This window comes from Delphinapterus leucas, chromosome 2 (genome assembly GCF_059928025.1).
Source record: "Delphinapterus leucas isolate spDelLeu-1000000601 "Yukka" chromosome 2, BTC_Dleu_Yukka2, whole genome shotgun sequence".
In the NCBI taxonomy this organism is placed as follows: Eukaryota; Metazoa; Chordata; class Mammalia; order Artiodactyla; family Monodontidae; genus Delphinapterus; species Delphinapterus leucas.
The window spans coordinates 118,571,822-118,588,944 of NC_143130.1; the positions used below are offsets into that span (position 1 = coordinate 118,571,822).

General features: G+C 36.6%; 1 protein-coding gene across 4 annotated transcripts in view; it reads left to right on the forward strand.

The window, feature by feature from the left end:
• The window catches only part of INSM2 (INSM transcriptional repressor 2), a 136,344-nt gene that overhangs the window by 59,456 nt on the left and 59,765 nt on the right, over window positions 1-17,123 (forward strand). The gene's annotated exons all lie outside the window — the stretch shown is intronic.

A 17,123-nucleotide genomic window follows, 5' to 3' on the forward strand; every position in this document is an offset into this window, starting at 1 on the left:
AAACTCTGACTTTGTCCTAGTTTTGGGTATGAATATTAATCACATAGTTTACAGAGAGGGGGGAAAAAGCAAGACTTGATAGATCATTATGAGCAAAAGAAAAAGGAAATAATCAAGAACAGAGGAAAATTAGTTTTTTAAAAGCCATCGGACTATGAAATATAACCCCAGTTCTTTAATTATTAAGGGAAGGGCTCTGAATCTGCTCCATTATCTTAATTATGTTTCTGGAGCAAACATTATTTCAATGTGATAAAAGATGACATGACACTAAAGGTAAAGGCAGAGCAGATGTTACATGAGTAACAAGCCAATAGGCCCACATTCTGGTAATTTCTTCCCCACTAGACATGTTCTCATTAATCTGTGATTAATAGGATTTGAGTATAGTAAATGATGATGATCTATTGTCTGTCTTTGTCGAGCACCATGGAGAGAGTAATTTGTCAGCTCAGCTTTTGTGTGACTATTTAATAGCAAAGAGGGAGAGAGAAAAGACGCTAATCTTCTAATTGGCATCTATAGAGAAGGTCTAGGAGAACACTGCCTGTACGGAAGTAGCCCCGTATAATTCCTATGCCTGAGCCAAGCTAGTGTGGACTACGTGTATCTTTTATGTACCGGTGCCTTCTAGAATAAAAGGCGCAGTGGTGGGGGAAGAAAAACCAGCAATGAAACAATCTTAGGAGATCATAGGCTAACACTTACTAACTTACTTATGAGCCTTTTTCAACTATAGTGACTTGCTAAAAAGTGGGCCAAAAAAATCACTTTTGGTTAAAAAATAGGTGCCCAGATGGACCAAAAAACAACACATAAATTAAAAAGCCACTACCCTCATCACTGCCACCAGCAACAACACAGAATGCCCTGAACTTATGATTTAGAAATTTTTAATAAATCAATTAATCAGATAGTTTGAACTAAAACGGTTTGATGGTTAGTCCTATCTAATCTGTTGTGGAACCTTCTTCAAATGCCTATACCTTAGTCAAAACAAGGTGTAGAATTACTCTTTTTCTCCTTCCCTCTCTCTCTCTTTAGCTTTAAAGACATTCTGAACATTTTCCTATATTCTAGGTCTTTTCAGGTACTCTTCTGGTTGCTGGAAATGAATAAGGCAAGGCCTCACTGAGAGAAGATACCTACAATGCGTAAAAACAACGAAAGATTAGTAAATGCAGACTATATGAAGAACTACCTCTGATGAACCTTTGAGAGAAATTGGATAAGAATAAAAATAGACAGGTGACAGGAAATTCAATATGGGCAGTGATCATATGAATAGATGTTCAATATAACTAGTAATCAGGGAAATTTAGCTCAAAACAGAAGATTCCACCCATACCCATCAGATTGACCAAAATTGAAATGTTTGACTTGTCCAAATGGGGACTCCAACTCTGGTGGGAGTGAAAACCAGACAACCACGTTAGAGAGCCGTTTGTCAGTATCTAATAATTCAATTTCAATTTGTCAGTATTTACAGCAATTCTATTTCTAGAGCTAGGCCCCAAGAAACCCTTGCACATGTGCACAGAGCCAGGTGGAAGAATACTCTCTGCTGCGTTGTTTATAGTAGTGAAAAAAGTAGTTAGTAATGTGGTAGATTTGGCATTCTTTTGGCGAAGTGTCAGAGACCAGATTCCAGCTTCTAACAACAGTGATGAAATCATTAGACAGACTTCTTGTCTAACTTCACTGTTTTCATGAACGTGAGAAGTTACTTTCGTTTTCTTTGTGCCTTGGGGGCTTGGATAGAGAATCTTTTAAGGTCCCTTCCCGTTCTAAAGTCTTAAGATTCTATTTTTATTCCAAAACACCAATCCTGATTTATATGGAAACAAAACAAATGAGCGAGATTTTCCCCCAAGTTAGTAATGAAGTGCATTTATTCATAAAATGTTACGGCTGTTATCAAAAGGCAAAGGAAATCTTTCTAATGAAATTGGAAGCAAACCGTTCTTGAGGGGTGCTAAAAGAAGCAGTTAATTGGTCATGATTGGATTTGGAGAAGGAGGTTTAGAGGTTTGGAGAATATATATATATATATATATATATACATATTCTTCAAGGAGTAAGAGATGGAGAGAGATGAATTAGATTTAAGGCAGTAAGATCTGCAGATATAAGGTTTTACTGTAGGGATGTCTAAGATAAATAGAAACATTTTGTCTTATATATTACATTTCTGAACCTCACAGGATTCTGCATCCAGGGTGATTATTTTTAGATCAGGCAGTGAGTTGAACTGCTTTGGTCCCACATGCTGAGCTGCAAATATACTAGTGAATTCATATCACATAAGTTATTCTGCAAAGGACTTTCCTATTTTCTTACAATACTAACTCTGAGTACAACGTGAAGGGACCATAAAGCAAAAAATGTAGCTGTTTGTCATAATAATTATAAGGCTCTCCTCAGTAATAATAATCCGTTTGGTAGTAAGTCCTTGATAGCCCCCAGTCCTGGCTTTGCAGGATGTTGATTCCTTGTTGAAAAACTAATTCTCCTGGAGGACAGTGAGTTAGAAAAAGGCAGAGAATCTTCTATTTATACTCCTCTTGCAATCAGTTTCGACAAATCAGACATTAAGGTATATAGCACCTCCCAAATCTCCTCAGACTCTGTTTGCTTTTGTTTGTTACACCCTGAAGAACCCTTCCTCCCCCCCCGCCCCGCTTATTCCAAAAACCTTTTCTATTTTGATTGGTATCGATTATAATGTTAAAAAAATACTGTGGATTATTTGGGTTTAGTTGGAAGAAGAGACTATTCACCATGCCTTTCCTTCTTTTCAAAAATTGAGGTATAGTTGACAAATAATGTTATTCTAGTTTCAGGTGTACAGCATAGTGATTTGATATTTGTCTATATTGCAAAATGATCATCACAGTAAGTCTAGTTAACATCTGACACCATGCATAGTTCTAATTTTTTCTTCTTGTGATGAGAACTTTTAACTACTCTCTTAGCTACTTTCAAATATACAACACAGTGTCATTAACTATGGTCATCATGCTGTACATTACATCCCATGACTTACTTATATAATAACTGGAAATTTGTACTTTTTGACCCCTTTCACACATTTTGCCACCCCCAACCTCCTGCCTCTGGCAACTGCTAATCTGTTCTCTGTATCTGTGAGCTTGGGTTTTGTTTTTTGTTTTTCAATTATACATATAAGTGAGGTCATACGGTATTTGTCTTTCTCTGTCTGACTTATTTCACTTAGCATAATGCCCTCATGGTTCATCTATGTTGTCACAAATGGCAAGTTTTCATCCTCTTTTATGGCTGAATAATATTCCATTGTGTATATATAGCATTTCCTTCTTTAATCTTATTTTTTTTGGCTTTTGTTTTCACCACTCTACAGCAAATATCCTAAAATTAACTGCTTCTGGCTTGTAGACCACAAATCTGATAAGGGGCTAATATCCAAAATGTACAAGAAACTCACACATTCAGTAGCAAACCCCCCAAAGAATCCAATTTAAAAATGGGCAAAGGACCCGAATAGACATTTTTTGGCCAATAGGTACATAAAAAGGATCTCGACATCTCTAATCATCAGGGAAATGCAAATCAAAACCACAATGAAGTATCACCCTCTACCTGTTAGATGGCCATTATCAGAAAGGCAAGAGAGGGCTTCCCTGGTGGCGCAGTGGTTGAGAGCCCGCCTGCCGATGCAGGGGACATGGGTTCGTGCCCCGGTCCAGGAAGATTCCACATGCAGCGGAGTGGCTGGCCCTGTGAGCCATGGCCACTGAGCCTGCGCGTCCGGAGCCTGTGCTAGGCAACGGGAGAGGCCACAACAGTGAGAGGACCGTGTACCGAAAAAAAAAAAAAAAAAAAAAAAAAGGCAAGAGGTAAGTGTTGGTGAGGATGTAGAGAAAAGGGAACCCTTGTGCACTGTTGGTAGGAATGTGAACTGGTGCAGCCACTATGAAGAAAGTATGAAGTATGCAAGTGCCTCAAGAAATTAAAAGCAGAACTACCATATGATCCAGCCCTCTCATTTCTGGATATATAAACAAAAGAAATAAAATCAATATCCTGAAGAGATATTTGTACTCCCACGTTCACAGCAGTATTACTCACAACAGCCAAGGTATGGAAACAAAGTGCCCATCAACAGATGAATGAATAAAGCAAATGTGGTACAAATACACAAAGGAAAATCATTTAACCTTAAAAAAGAAGGAAACCCTGTCATTTGCAACAACATGGATGAAACTGGAGGGCATTATGCTCAGTGAAATAAGCCTGACTGAGAAAGGCAAATATTGCATGATATCAATTATATGTGGAATCTTTTTTTAAAAAGGTCAAACTCATAGAAACAGAGAAGAAAAGTGTTTGTCAGGGGCTGAGTGTTGGGAGAAATAGTGATAGGGTTGGTAATAGGGTAAAAACATACAATTACATGATGAATAATGTCTGAGGATCTAATTTATAACATGGTGACCATAGTTGATAACACTATTGTGTAATTGAAATTTGCTTAGAGAGTAGAACGTAAGTGTTCTCATCAAAAAAAAAAAGAAAAAAAAAGGTCGATATGTGAGGTGCTGGAGGTGTTAATTAACTTGATGGTGGGAATTCTTTCACCATGTATATGTATATCAAATCATCATATTGTACACTTTGAAGATCCTAAAATTTAATTTGTTAATTATACCTCAATAAAGCTGGAAAAAATAAACTGCTCCTGGCTAAACCTAACACTTTTTTTTTCTTTTTCTTGGCCCAGCTTTTTTTTCATTTTATTTCAAAACAATTATAGGAAGGCATAATCACAGGAAGTGGCAAAAAGCAGTAGAGAGAGGTCCCGCATGCATTTTACCCAGTTTCCCTCCAGTAGTAACATCTTATATAATGATACCTTAGGTCATCTTGCATAATGAAACTGAGATTTCACCATTTTAGGTGCAGCCATTTATGTGTGTTTGTGTATGTATAGTTCTATGCAATGCTATCACATGTGCAGCTTTGCGTAACCACGACCACAATCAAGCTGCAGAACAATTCCATCAGCACAAAGATCCCTTATGTTACCCCTTTATAGTTATTTCTACCTCCTTCCCTTTCCACATCCCCAGTAACTATTATGCTCCCAACCTCCATAATTTTATCATTTTGATATAAATGGAATAGTGTAAGTATGTAATTATTTGAGATTGGCTTTAGTCACTCAGTGTAATTCTCTGTGATCCATCCAGGTTGTTGCCTGTATCACTAGATCATTCCTTCTTATTGCTGAGTAATATTCCATGCTGTGAACGTACCATGAGTTGTTTAACCGTTCACAAGGTGAAGGACATATGGGTGGTTTCCAGTGTCTGGCTATTATGAATAAAGCTTCCACAAGTTTTCACGTACAGATTTTTGTGTGATAGTCTTTTAAAACCTTGAACTCGGGCTTCCCTGGTGGCGCAGTGGTTGAGAGTCCGCTTGCCGATGCAGGGGACACGGGTTCGTGCCCTGGTCCGCGAAGATCCCACATGCCGCGGAGCAGCTGGGCCCGTGAGCCATGGCCGCTGAGCCTGCGCGTCTGGAGCTTGTGCTCCGTAACGGGAGAAGCCGCAAGAGTGAGAGGCCCGCGTACCGCAAAAAAAAAAAACACCAAAAATTAACTTTTCTTCTGCTTTCACCATCATTGACTGTCCTATTCTTAAAGCCAAAACAAAAGACCCTCATGTGGATCCTTATGTTTGTCAATTGTTTCTCTTTAGCTCTTATGCTACCTGACCTGCATCTGTGGTTCTTTAAAGACTCAGATTTTGGTCCTCACAGGGCAGATATTTCTAGAAAATGTTATCTACTCTCATGGCTTCAAATACTAGTTTTTGTGCCTTACAATCTGTAAGTTCTATACCTTTAGATAACTAGCTGTCCACATAGTATCTCTACTTGTATATTAGGCCAGCACCAAAGTATGTGTCAAAAACGGGACTTTTTTCTATTGTGTACATCGTGAGAGCCTTCCTAGCCTCACCACTCTCCGGGTTGCCTAGGATTATAGTCCTGTGATTGTTTGTGACTCATCCTTTTCTTTAGCCTCCCATATTCAGTCATGCATCAAATTCTGATGGTTCTCTCTCTGTGTCTTACATTTTATTCTCTTTCTTTTTCCTTATTGTTTTTCAATTCTCAAGGTATCCTTCTCATCCTTAGTCTCTCTTATATTATATCCATATTATTACATTAGATTCTGTGGCTAGTCCTTTTGCTTTTATTTTTTTAGGCATACACTGATCAGGTGTGCTTTTAAAATTATTATTCTATTTTATTTCTTATTGAAGTATAGTTGATTTACAGTGTTTCAGGTATACAGCAAAGAAATTCACACACACACACACACACACACACACACATATTCTTTTCAGATTCTTTTCCATTATATGTTATTACAAGGTATTGAATATAGTTCCCTGTGCTATACGGTAGGTCCGTGTTGTTTAGTCCTTTTGCTTTTTATTCCTCTGTATTCTAATCTCTATCAGAAGGGTCTTCCTCTGCTCTAGCATCGTTATGATACTCCCTGTTAAAGAATCTACATTAGTTCACTGTTTTTTTATTATATATACTTCTCAGCTGTATTGCCCTTTGACTTCAGTCAGGCTGATCTTCTACCTTCTTCATACAGATACATTTCTGTTATCTCATACAATATTTCCCATGGAATTTTTCTTATGTGTCTTTTTTACATGTTTTAAAATAGTTTTTTGTTGTAAATGTAATACATGTTCCATATTCATTATAGAAAATTTACAAAATACATAAAAGCAGAAAGAAAAAAGTTACACATAACATCACCTCCTAGAATAATAGTATACTGTATTGTATATGGAATAGAATAGTAATAATCTTGTTTTATTTCCTTCAATTCACTGTTATTTTTAAGGGCTTAAGATGCATGCCTTTGCATTGCCTTTGTACTCTAAGTAGCTTTCTTTTTATTTATTTATTTTTCCATCTTTATTGGAGTATAATTTCTTTACAATGGTGTGTTAGTTTCTGCTTTATAACAAAGTGAATCAGTTATACATATACATATGTTCCCATATCTCTTTCTAAGTAGCTTTCTTTGAGTGTGTGTGTGTGTGTGTGTGTGTGTGTGTGTTCACTATCCAATTTTATGTGTGGAGTTTTGCCTCCCAAATATCATACGTGCATCAGAGGAATCATAGGGCATCTTGACAGTCAAATTTTAGGAGCCACTTCCTGAGTCCTGGGTCGGTTGTTTGTTTACCCTTTCTCTTACATTGTGCATTGATGTGGTCTAGTTTCTAAATTCCACCACATACAATCCCAGAATTCCTTTTTCTATCAAGAGTGCTATGAAGCAGGATAAGTTTTTGAAAATTTCCTCCACTGAATTGTTTTAGAAGTAAGCATACAAATTCCTTTTTACTTTTTAAAAAAAAATTTTTATTGGAGTATAGTTGATTTACAATGTTGTGTTTGTTTCAGGTGTACAGCAAAGTGAGTCAGTTATACATATACATATATCCACTCTTTTTAATATTCTTTTCCCATATAGGCCATTATAGAGTACTGAGTAGTGTTCCCTGTGATATATAGTAGGTCCTTGTTGGTTATCTATTTACATATACTACTGTGTATATGTCAATTCCAATCTCCCAATCCTTTTTAAGTTTTAAAAAATTATTGCTTATTAAAATCTTTGTCCTTTTTTTCTTTTTGTTTTAAATTGCTAGTAACTTTACAGAGCCAAACAGGAAGCAATAACAATGCTAACAAACTACATTCTTTTCCCCCAAACATTTTGGGGAAAGCAAAGTCACAAAAGAAATATTGAAAATAATAATAGTTGTACTTTGTTTTCACTGAAATATAGTTGAAATTGTCTGTCTTCTCAGAGTTAAGTGAGATTTGTTTAAATCTCAGAGAAAACCCCACACTGTTATTTCCAATTTCAAGAGTGGAAATCTAGGCTTCCTGTTAGCACCTGGTTGGCGTCAGTGGAGGTGGGATCGCAATTTTTTCTGTCGTGTTTGGCTAGAGTAGAGCAATTACTGTCTAAAAGATTTCTGTGTCTGCTGTGTTTCTGGTACTCTAGCTAGAGAAAAGGCTTTTGCTGGGTCTTTTTTTTTGTCTGCACCTGTTGGCATTTCCAGGTTGCCACCTTCTTCTTGTCCAAGCCTGGGACATGAGGCAAAAGAAAATCCAGGGAATGCATACCATGTATGTCAAGGTCTCTAGACAGTTTGCCTTCTCTCTGCCTTTTAGAGTCTTCTTATGTTTGTTTATATATTTATAATGCTCAGGGTTTTCAGTTGTACTCGGAGGAATAGCGTTAAGTATGACTATTCCATTTGATCAGAAGCAGAATTCCTGAGACCTGTTTTAAAAAACTAAATTATATCTTATTGATTCTTCCATGCAACTACTATGGCTGTATATATAATTCTGTAAGTATAGATGAATGTAATTTATATAACCAATCCCTACTGATAAATATTTAAGTGTTTTCTAGGTTCAACAATTCCCTAACAAGTCAGAAATTCGATGAAATCAATGTGAGGTGACAAAATGAACTTAATACTGGAAATTTATATAAAACAAAAACGATAAGGGAGTACATGACTACCAAATAGTAAATATATAGCTTCCATAAAAATTATAGTAGTGTGATATTGATATAGAAGGTATAGAAGGATCAGTGGTTCAGAAGAGAAAATCTAAATTAGATATAGGAATATATATGAATTTAATATGTGATAAAGTGGCATATTTAATAAATGCCTTATGGCAACATTTTCCAAGTTGGCAACTCTGCAAAAAATAATAAGTTGATTCCAGATTGTTAAAAAAAAATAAATTCTAGATTGTTAGACAAATAAAGATAAAATATCTGAAACATATGAAAGGGTTGACTTTTTAATTATAAGATATTTCTATATTTTAATAACAATAAATATAACTATAAAAAACAGAAAAAGAGCCATAAAGGGAAGTCAAAAAGAAGAAATTAAATAGGACAAAAACATATTAAATATGTTTGACATCACTAGTTATCAAAATTATGCAAATGACAATAATGAGATATTTTTCATTATTCAGATTGGAAAAGATAAAAATTATTTGGCAAAACCTGACGTCAGTGAGGAAGTGTCGGGAAATTTGCCCTCAATCATTGTCAATGTGGGCACAAATTGAAACATTTCTAGAAGGCAAGAGGGCAATATGTATCAAAATTTTAAATTGGAATACCCTCTGATTTAGTAATACTTTCAGGAATGTATCCTAAATTTTCACCACAGTGTAGTTTATAATAACAAATTAAAGAATGGAAATAGCTTAAAAGTTCATTAATAGAGGGTTAGATGAAAAAAAAAGGATACATCTCTACATTGTATACTCTCAACAGTTAAAAATGGTTAAGTAGAGCTCACATATTGACATGGAAAAATATTTTGGATGTTGAATAAAAAAAAGTCAGGTAACTTTTTACATAGTGCTGTTTATATAAAGTTGTATAAAGCTCTGTGTGTGTGTGTGTGTATGCACACACGAGCATACGCACACACTTTGAGAGATTCTAAAAGGAGCAGAGGTTTACTCTAGGTGCTGGAATTTCAGGTATATTATACTTTTTAATTTTTTTCTGTCTTATTAGAAGGGGAGGAAGCATGTATCATTTTTAGAATCAGAAAAAAGCTATTTTTATTAAAAATTAAATTGCAGCCATCACTAAAAAAATATCAAGATATTTCATAGCATACACTATTTAATATGCAAATTGCATAAATGCGTATGCAAGATAACAATCAATGTCATCTTTTGGTCACCTAAATAACACATATGCATTTTTGGGCATGCTCAAGCACTTCTTTGTGTGTTGCTATAATTTCATGACCAGCTAACACAGGATGTCTTGCCCTGCAGTACACTGCTAAAGAGTTTTGTTACCATGAAATGACATGATTCAATGTAGTAACGACAGTTCTATGTCTATTTGACTGGGGAATCTTAGGCAAGTTACTTAGCCTCTCTGAATCTCACCTTCCTCTTTTGTAAAATTAACATCTGCACTCTCTACTTCACTGAATTGCAAGGATCAGATGAAATGATGTGTGTGAATACATTTTCTAAACTCTTAAGTGCAGGTGTAGTTACTATTCTTATCAATGTGTTATTAAAATAAGAACAGCCATCAACAATTAGGAGGATTGATATTACCTCATATAAAATGTGATATCAAGCAGAGAACTATAGAAGAAAGTGAAATGGGAAGAACAGGCCTTAAATCTAGAATTAGAATCAAACTTTAACTCTGGTGACAGCCTTCTACTGAAAATTGTAGGATGATATTTTGATACTTTGAACCAAATAAAACACAGAAGCAATTGCTCCACGCTGATAGGTAAAGGAAGAAAGTGTAATCCATCCGCTAGGAAGATTTTGATCCCAAATGAAACAGTTTTCTCCTCCTGCTAGTCAGGCAGAAACCTAATTACTCTTGTTTGATCTACTGTGGAGAGGCAAACCTGGGAAGTATAAATTATAGACAATTTTATTGATTTTAATCTTAGAGATCAACAAATGAAGGTTTTGTACTTTGCACACAGTTACTTAGCTGGTGTTAAGAATAAAACCCAGTCAATAATAATAATTTTTGTTTTAATGTGATTTGTTCTCATTTCAATCACAGAGTTGGCTATCTCATAGTCCCTTTCTTTATGTGAATGTTTTAAAGATAATCTCTCTCCGCTTGAGAGTCTAACGTGGAACTATTTTTCATTTCATTTAATGTTTTAGACCCCAAACTGGAATAAAGGAAACTGACAAGCTGTGAGAAGGTTGGGAACGTAAAGAGAGATGAACTAAGATGAACTTCTTTTTCTTTAAATTGTGTCAATCCTAATTACTGTTTGACCAGTTGGATCCAATGAAGCATGGGCATGAGATCAAGCATATGCACATGACAGGTGTAGAATGCTCTCCCTTCTCTTTTCCTTTCCTTTGCACAACAGGGCAGTCTGAAGACTCGGGTTCTGGACCAAGATCTGGTCCTCAGGAGCTGAGTGACCTCATGTTGAAGGCTGGTGTGGCAAAGGGCTGAGAACCAGGGTTCAGTGATATTTCACCGCAGGCATGAGGCTAAACACTTTACATGCATGCACTCTTCCTTTTTTATCCTCAAAACAATTCTGTGATGTAAATGGTATTATCCCCTTTTTACAGATGAGGGAACTAAACTTCTGAGAGTTAAGGAACTTGGCACCGGTTACACAGAAGAGAAATATTTTGAAGATCAGATGAAATAACGTTTAAGAAAAATGCTTTGAAAATTGTAAAACGCTCTACAAATTTTAACTGTTGTACTATTATGTCGTCCTCAGCAAGGAAAGTAAAAATTTGTTATTTCCAAGTGCCCTTTCCAGATAGGCTTCTACCTATTCTGCATAATATAGCAACTGCTTCCATTTCTGAAAAATGCAAGATTAGTACCTGCAGGTGTTCCGATGGTCTTACTGTCACAATGGCAGGCACAGTTGTTTTTGCAGAGATGATGACAGGTACAAGAGGAAAACAAAAGGAAATCTACTTTCCTCACTACTGTTAGGATTTAATAAAATCCACTGTGTTAATAAAACAGTGAATTTTATTGTATGTGTGGCAATCATTGGGCTGATAATGGCCTTGCATCATAATGGGTCTCTTGGGAAGGGTCACTCTTGGCGCTTATGACTTTACCATCTTGTCTCTTTTCAGTCACACAAGCAGCACACACACACACAGGCTATTTGTCAACTTCACAAGCACTCAGCTGCAGACAGCAGTAACCCTCAGATTATCCTGATAGTTGGTGTGTCTTGGAGACAAGACTGTTTCCTCCACAGCTGCCTCCTTCCTGAATGACTGGCGACTCCTTTAGAAGAGGCTGTGGCCATTTCTTTCATACAGAGGTTATCAGAGCACCCACCATTCAGTTCTGTTTTCCCCTGTGGGTGTAACTGCTTTTAAAACAGTTAACCTTCTTATGGGAATATAACACCAAACAGTAGGGAAAAAGAGGCAAAACTTCATTCCCACATTCTGAGTCAGGACTAGGGGGTTTATTACATCTTTTCTCAACCCAGTGTTACTAATGGTATTTCTAGCCTAGTTTGCTTCTCAGTAGTCAAATCTCCAAATACAGCCTTCTGTTAATTCTCACAATCCTAATGCATTATGATCCTCATTTATTTAGTTGCGAAGACAGAGGGAATTCTCAGCAAGCCGATTTAGAAAGCACTGGGAAAAGCCCTGGACCGAGAAATCTGCTTACATGACACGCTACCATACTCTGCATGTCACACCCAGTGACTTCCCTCAGTGTCACACGTTTCTTTCTCCATAAAAAAGAATTTACCTTTTCGGGATTTAAACAAGATGAATGAAATATATCCAGGGTTGTGCCCATCATCCACACTGACTCAAAATTGTTCTGCTACACTGATGTGCCCACAGGTTTTCTTCTCTTAAAATTCTTTAACTCTGGTTGTTTGGAAACAGCGTGGATGCTGACAACCATGGGCTTTGGGCACTGTTGGTCCCATTTCTGGGTCCTGGATCTTGCTTACTTTTAACTTTAAAAAACTTGAGAGCAGAGCCCGATGAATTCTCGAACTCACGGAGCAATATTATTCCTTAAAGTCAAAACTCATGGTCAATTCAAAATTTGGAGGAAGCCCAGATGGGTTGTTAGGGCAGGGCTTCCAGAGGTGGTTAGTTATCCCCATCCTATCCATTATAGACTGTGACATTAATCCTAGCCAGCCGTTTCTTAAACATACACTCCTGGTCATACAATGTGTTATATACAGAGAGCGAAAGAGTTGAATAATGAGTGGTAAGACATTATTCCTTTGGTAATACATATTTTTTTCTTTTTTTTACTTTTTTAGAGAAACCACTTACTAAGCACAAGACTAGTGGCTAAACATTCATTATCTAATTTAATACTCATAACAACTCAGTGAGATATGTGCTATTATCATCCCTATTTTACATATGAGCCAACCAGGAGAGGTCAAGGATTTGCTCAAGGTCAAATAACTTCTAAGTAACAGGATTGGAAATCAATTTTAGGGCCGTGGGATTCCAAAGTTCAGGGCTTTAACTCTTATCCTATATTTTATTCTATGATGTAGGTTTATTATTCAAAGTTGAAGCAAATCATATCTTTACATATCACATCAAAACTTAAATTCACCAGAAGAGCTTGTTTTGTACAGGAGTACTATTGTGAAATATTTTATAAAGTGAGTATCACCTCCTAGATTTTTGTATCTGAATCCAGATCTTCTTAGATATTAAATTTTCTTCCAGTGGTAGCCATGAGCTTTTTAAAAAAGTTCAGCAGTTATTGAACACCTACTATTACCAGATTGGTACAGAGGTTTTAACCTCTTGGAACGTATTGTATAGTGTTGTATGTTGTGTCTAGGCTTCTCTGAGAATCTTTATCTGATTGTCAGTTTGGGCTTAAGTATACCTTCCATGTGCTTCTATAACACTGTGCTTTTATTATAAATATGTAATATATAATAAAGTATAAAAATATACTAAAAATATCCAGGTACCTCTCATACAATTAATAAATAGAACATTAACAATCACCCTCTATGACCCTCTCCCCAATTGTATCCCCTTCATTTCCCTATAAAGAGGAAAGCACTACTTTCTGTCTCTAAGAATTTGCCTATTTAGTTAATATCCATCATCTCACAGTTACACATTTTTTTTTACTGTGATGAGAACTTTTTTTTAAAATATAAAGATCCGTCTTTTTTTTTAATTTTATTTTTTGGCTGTCATGGCTCTTCGTTGTACGCGGGCTTTCTCTAGTTTCGGCGAGCGGGGGCTACTCTTCGTTGCGGTGCGTGGGCTTCTCATTGCGGTGGCTTCTCTTGCTGCGGAGCATGGGCTCTAGGCATGTGGGCATCAGTAGTTGTGGCAGGTGGGCTCAGTAGTTGTGGCTTGCGGGCTTTAGAGGGCAGGCTCTGTAGTTGTGGTGCATGGATTTAGCTGCTCTGCGGCATGTGGGATCTTCCCGGATCAGGGATCGAACCTGTATGACCTGCATTGACAGGCGGATTCTTTTTTTTTTTTTCTTTCTTTATCTTTTTTTTTTTCGGTACACGGGCCTCTCACTGTTGTGGCCTCTTCCGTTGCGGAGCACAGGCTCCGGACGCACAGGCTCAGTGACCATGGCTCACGGGCCTAGCCGCTCCGTGGCATGTGGGATCTTCCCGGACTGGGGCACGAACCCGTGTCCCCTGCCTCGGCAGGCGGACTCTCAACCACTGCGCCACCAGGGAAGCACTCTTTCTTTATCTTTTATTAAAACTTCTTTTGGAAAGAATGTCCAATATATTGCTCAATGTCCTTTATATAAAGACGCATTTGATAAATTCCTCTCAAAATTGAAGAACTGCCTTTTTTTTTTTTCTTTCCCAGATTCAGTGGTATGCTTCCTTATGTTAGATTTGAGAACTAACCCCATTTTCACTCTTGGACTTTGGCTGTATTTTGCACTCAATTGCAGTAGTTTTCTTTAGATCACCTTCTTTTTCCTGTCTCCACCCCCCACCAAATAATATTAATTCTTTTTAATGAGTATGTCTTGCAAACCCAGGTTTTAGATAGTCATTAGCCCTGGATTTCTTCTCAGGCCAAGTGGAAAGCCCATGTCCTCTTAAAAAAAATAGCATCTTGTTAGAATTTTACATCTTCTTCCCCCTCCAGGTGGGGTGGCTTCCTGCACCCCAGAGAAAACAGAGTAAATGGCAGGTGGATTCTTAACCACTGCGCCACCGGGGAAGTCCTCCTTGTTTCTATGGCTGAATAATATCCTCATATATATACACACATGTATTTATACATGTATATACATATATACATACACATATACATGTATATACATACCTACATACATACCATATTTTCTTTCTCCCTCCCCAGTTTTATTGAGAAATAATTGACATATATCACTGAATAAGTTTAAAGCATACAGCATGATGGTTGATTCACGTTTGTTGTGAAATGATTAACACAATAGGTTCAGCTAACATCCATCATCTCATATAGGTAAAACATAAAGAAAAGAATGGAGAAAAAAAACAAAAAAAATTTTTCTTCTTGTGATGAGAACTCTTAGGGTTTACTGTCAACAACTTTCCTATATATCATATAGCAGTGTTAGCTATAGTCATCTTGTTGTACATTATATCCCTAGTACTTACTTATCTCGTAACTAGAAGTTTGTACCTTTTGACCACCTTCCTCCAGTTTTTCCTCCCCTGACTCTCACCTCTGGTAACCACAAGTCTCATCTCTTTTTCTCTGAGTTCTTTTTTTATGTTTGTTTGTTATGTTTGTTTGTTTTTTTGTAGATTCCACAAAAAAGTGAGATCATACAGTATTTGTCTTTCTCTGTCTGACTTATTTCAGTTAGCATAATGTCTTCAAGGTCCATCCATGCTGTTGCAAATGATAGGATTTCCGCATTTTAAAATGGCAGAACAGTAATCCATTGTGTGTGTGTGTGTGTGTGTGTGTATACACACACACACACACACACACATACCACAACTTCTCTATCCATTCATCCATTGATGGACACTTAGTTTGTTTCCATGTCTTAGCTACTGTAAACAATGCTGCTATGAGCATGAGGGTGCAGATATCTTTTCCAGTTAGTATTTTCATTTCCTTTGGATATATTCCTGGAAGTGGGATTGCTGGATCACATGGTAGTTCTGTTTTTAATTTTTTGAGGATGCTCCATAATGTTTTCCATAGTGGCTGTACCAGTTTACAATCCCACCAATAGTGCACAATGGTTTCCTTTGCTCCACATTCATGCCAGCATTTGTTGTCTCTTTAGACCACATCTTCTTTATCCATTCATCCATCAATGGACACTTAGGCTGTTTCTGTTCTTGGCTATTGTAAATAATGCTGCAATGAACACTGGGGTGTAGATATCTCCTCAAGTTAGTAATTTTATTCTCTTCAGATAAATACCCAGAAATGTGATTGCTGAATCATATTGTAGTTAATATTTTTAATTTTTTGAGGAACCTCCATGTTGTTCTCCATAGTGGCTGCACCAGTTTACATTCCCACCAACAGTGCACAAAGCTTCCCTTTTCTTCGCATCCTCACTGAACACTTGTTATCTCTTGTCTTTTTGATAATAGCCATTCTAACATGTGCGAGGTGGTAGCTCATTGTGGCGTTGATTTGCATTTCCCTGATGATTAGTGATGTCTAGCACCTTTTAATGTACCTGTTGGCTATTTAGATATTTTATATAAGTGAAATCTTACAACATTTTGCCCTTTTGTGTCTTGCTTATTTCACTTAGTGTAATGTTTCCAAGGTTCATCCATGATGTTGCAGCATGTTTCAGAACTTCATTCCTTTTTAAGGCTGAATAATATTCCATTGCATGTATGTATCACATTTTGTTTATCCATTAATCTGTTGATAAAACTTGTGTTGTTTCCATCTTTTGGCTGTTGTGAATAATGCTGCAATGAATATTGGCATACAAGTATGTTTGAATCCCTGTTTTCAATTCTTTTACGTGTATGCCTAGGAATGAAATTGATGGGCCATATGGTAATTGTATGTTTAGCTTTCTGAGGAACTGTCAAACTGTTTTCCATCGCAACTGCACCATTTTGCATTCCCACCAACAATGCAAAATTGTCTGAGTTTTTCATATCCTTGCCAATACTCGTTATTTTTCATTAGGAAAATTACAGCCATCCTGGTAGGTATATGAAATGGTATTTCATTGTGCTTTTGGTTTGCATTTCTCTAATGACTAATGATATTGAGCAACTTATTGGCTATATGTGTATCTTCTTTAGAGAAACTCCTACTCAAGTCTTCTGTCCACTTTTGAATTGGGTTATACTTTTGTTGTTGAGTTATGTATTATGGATAATAATTCCTGATCAGACATATGATTTGCAAATATTTTCTACCATGCAGTAGGTTGTCTTTTTACTTCCTTTAATGTCCTTTGATGCACAAAATTTTTGAATTTTGATGAAGTCGTAAATATTTTTTCTTTTGTTTTTCAG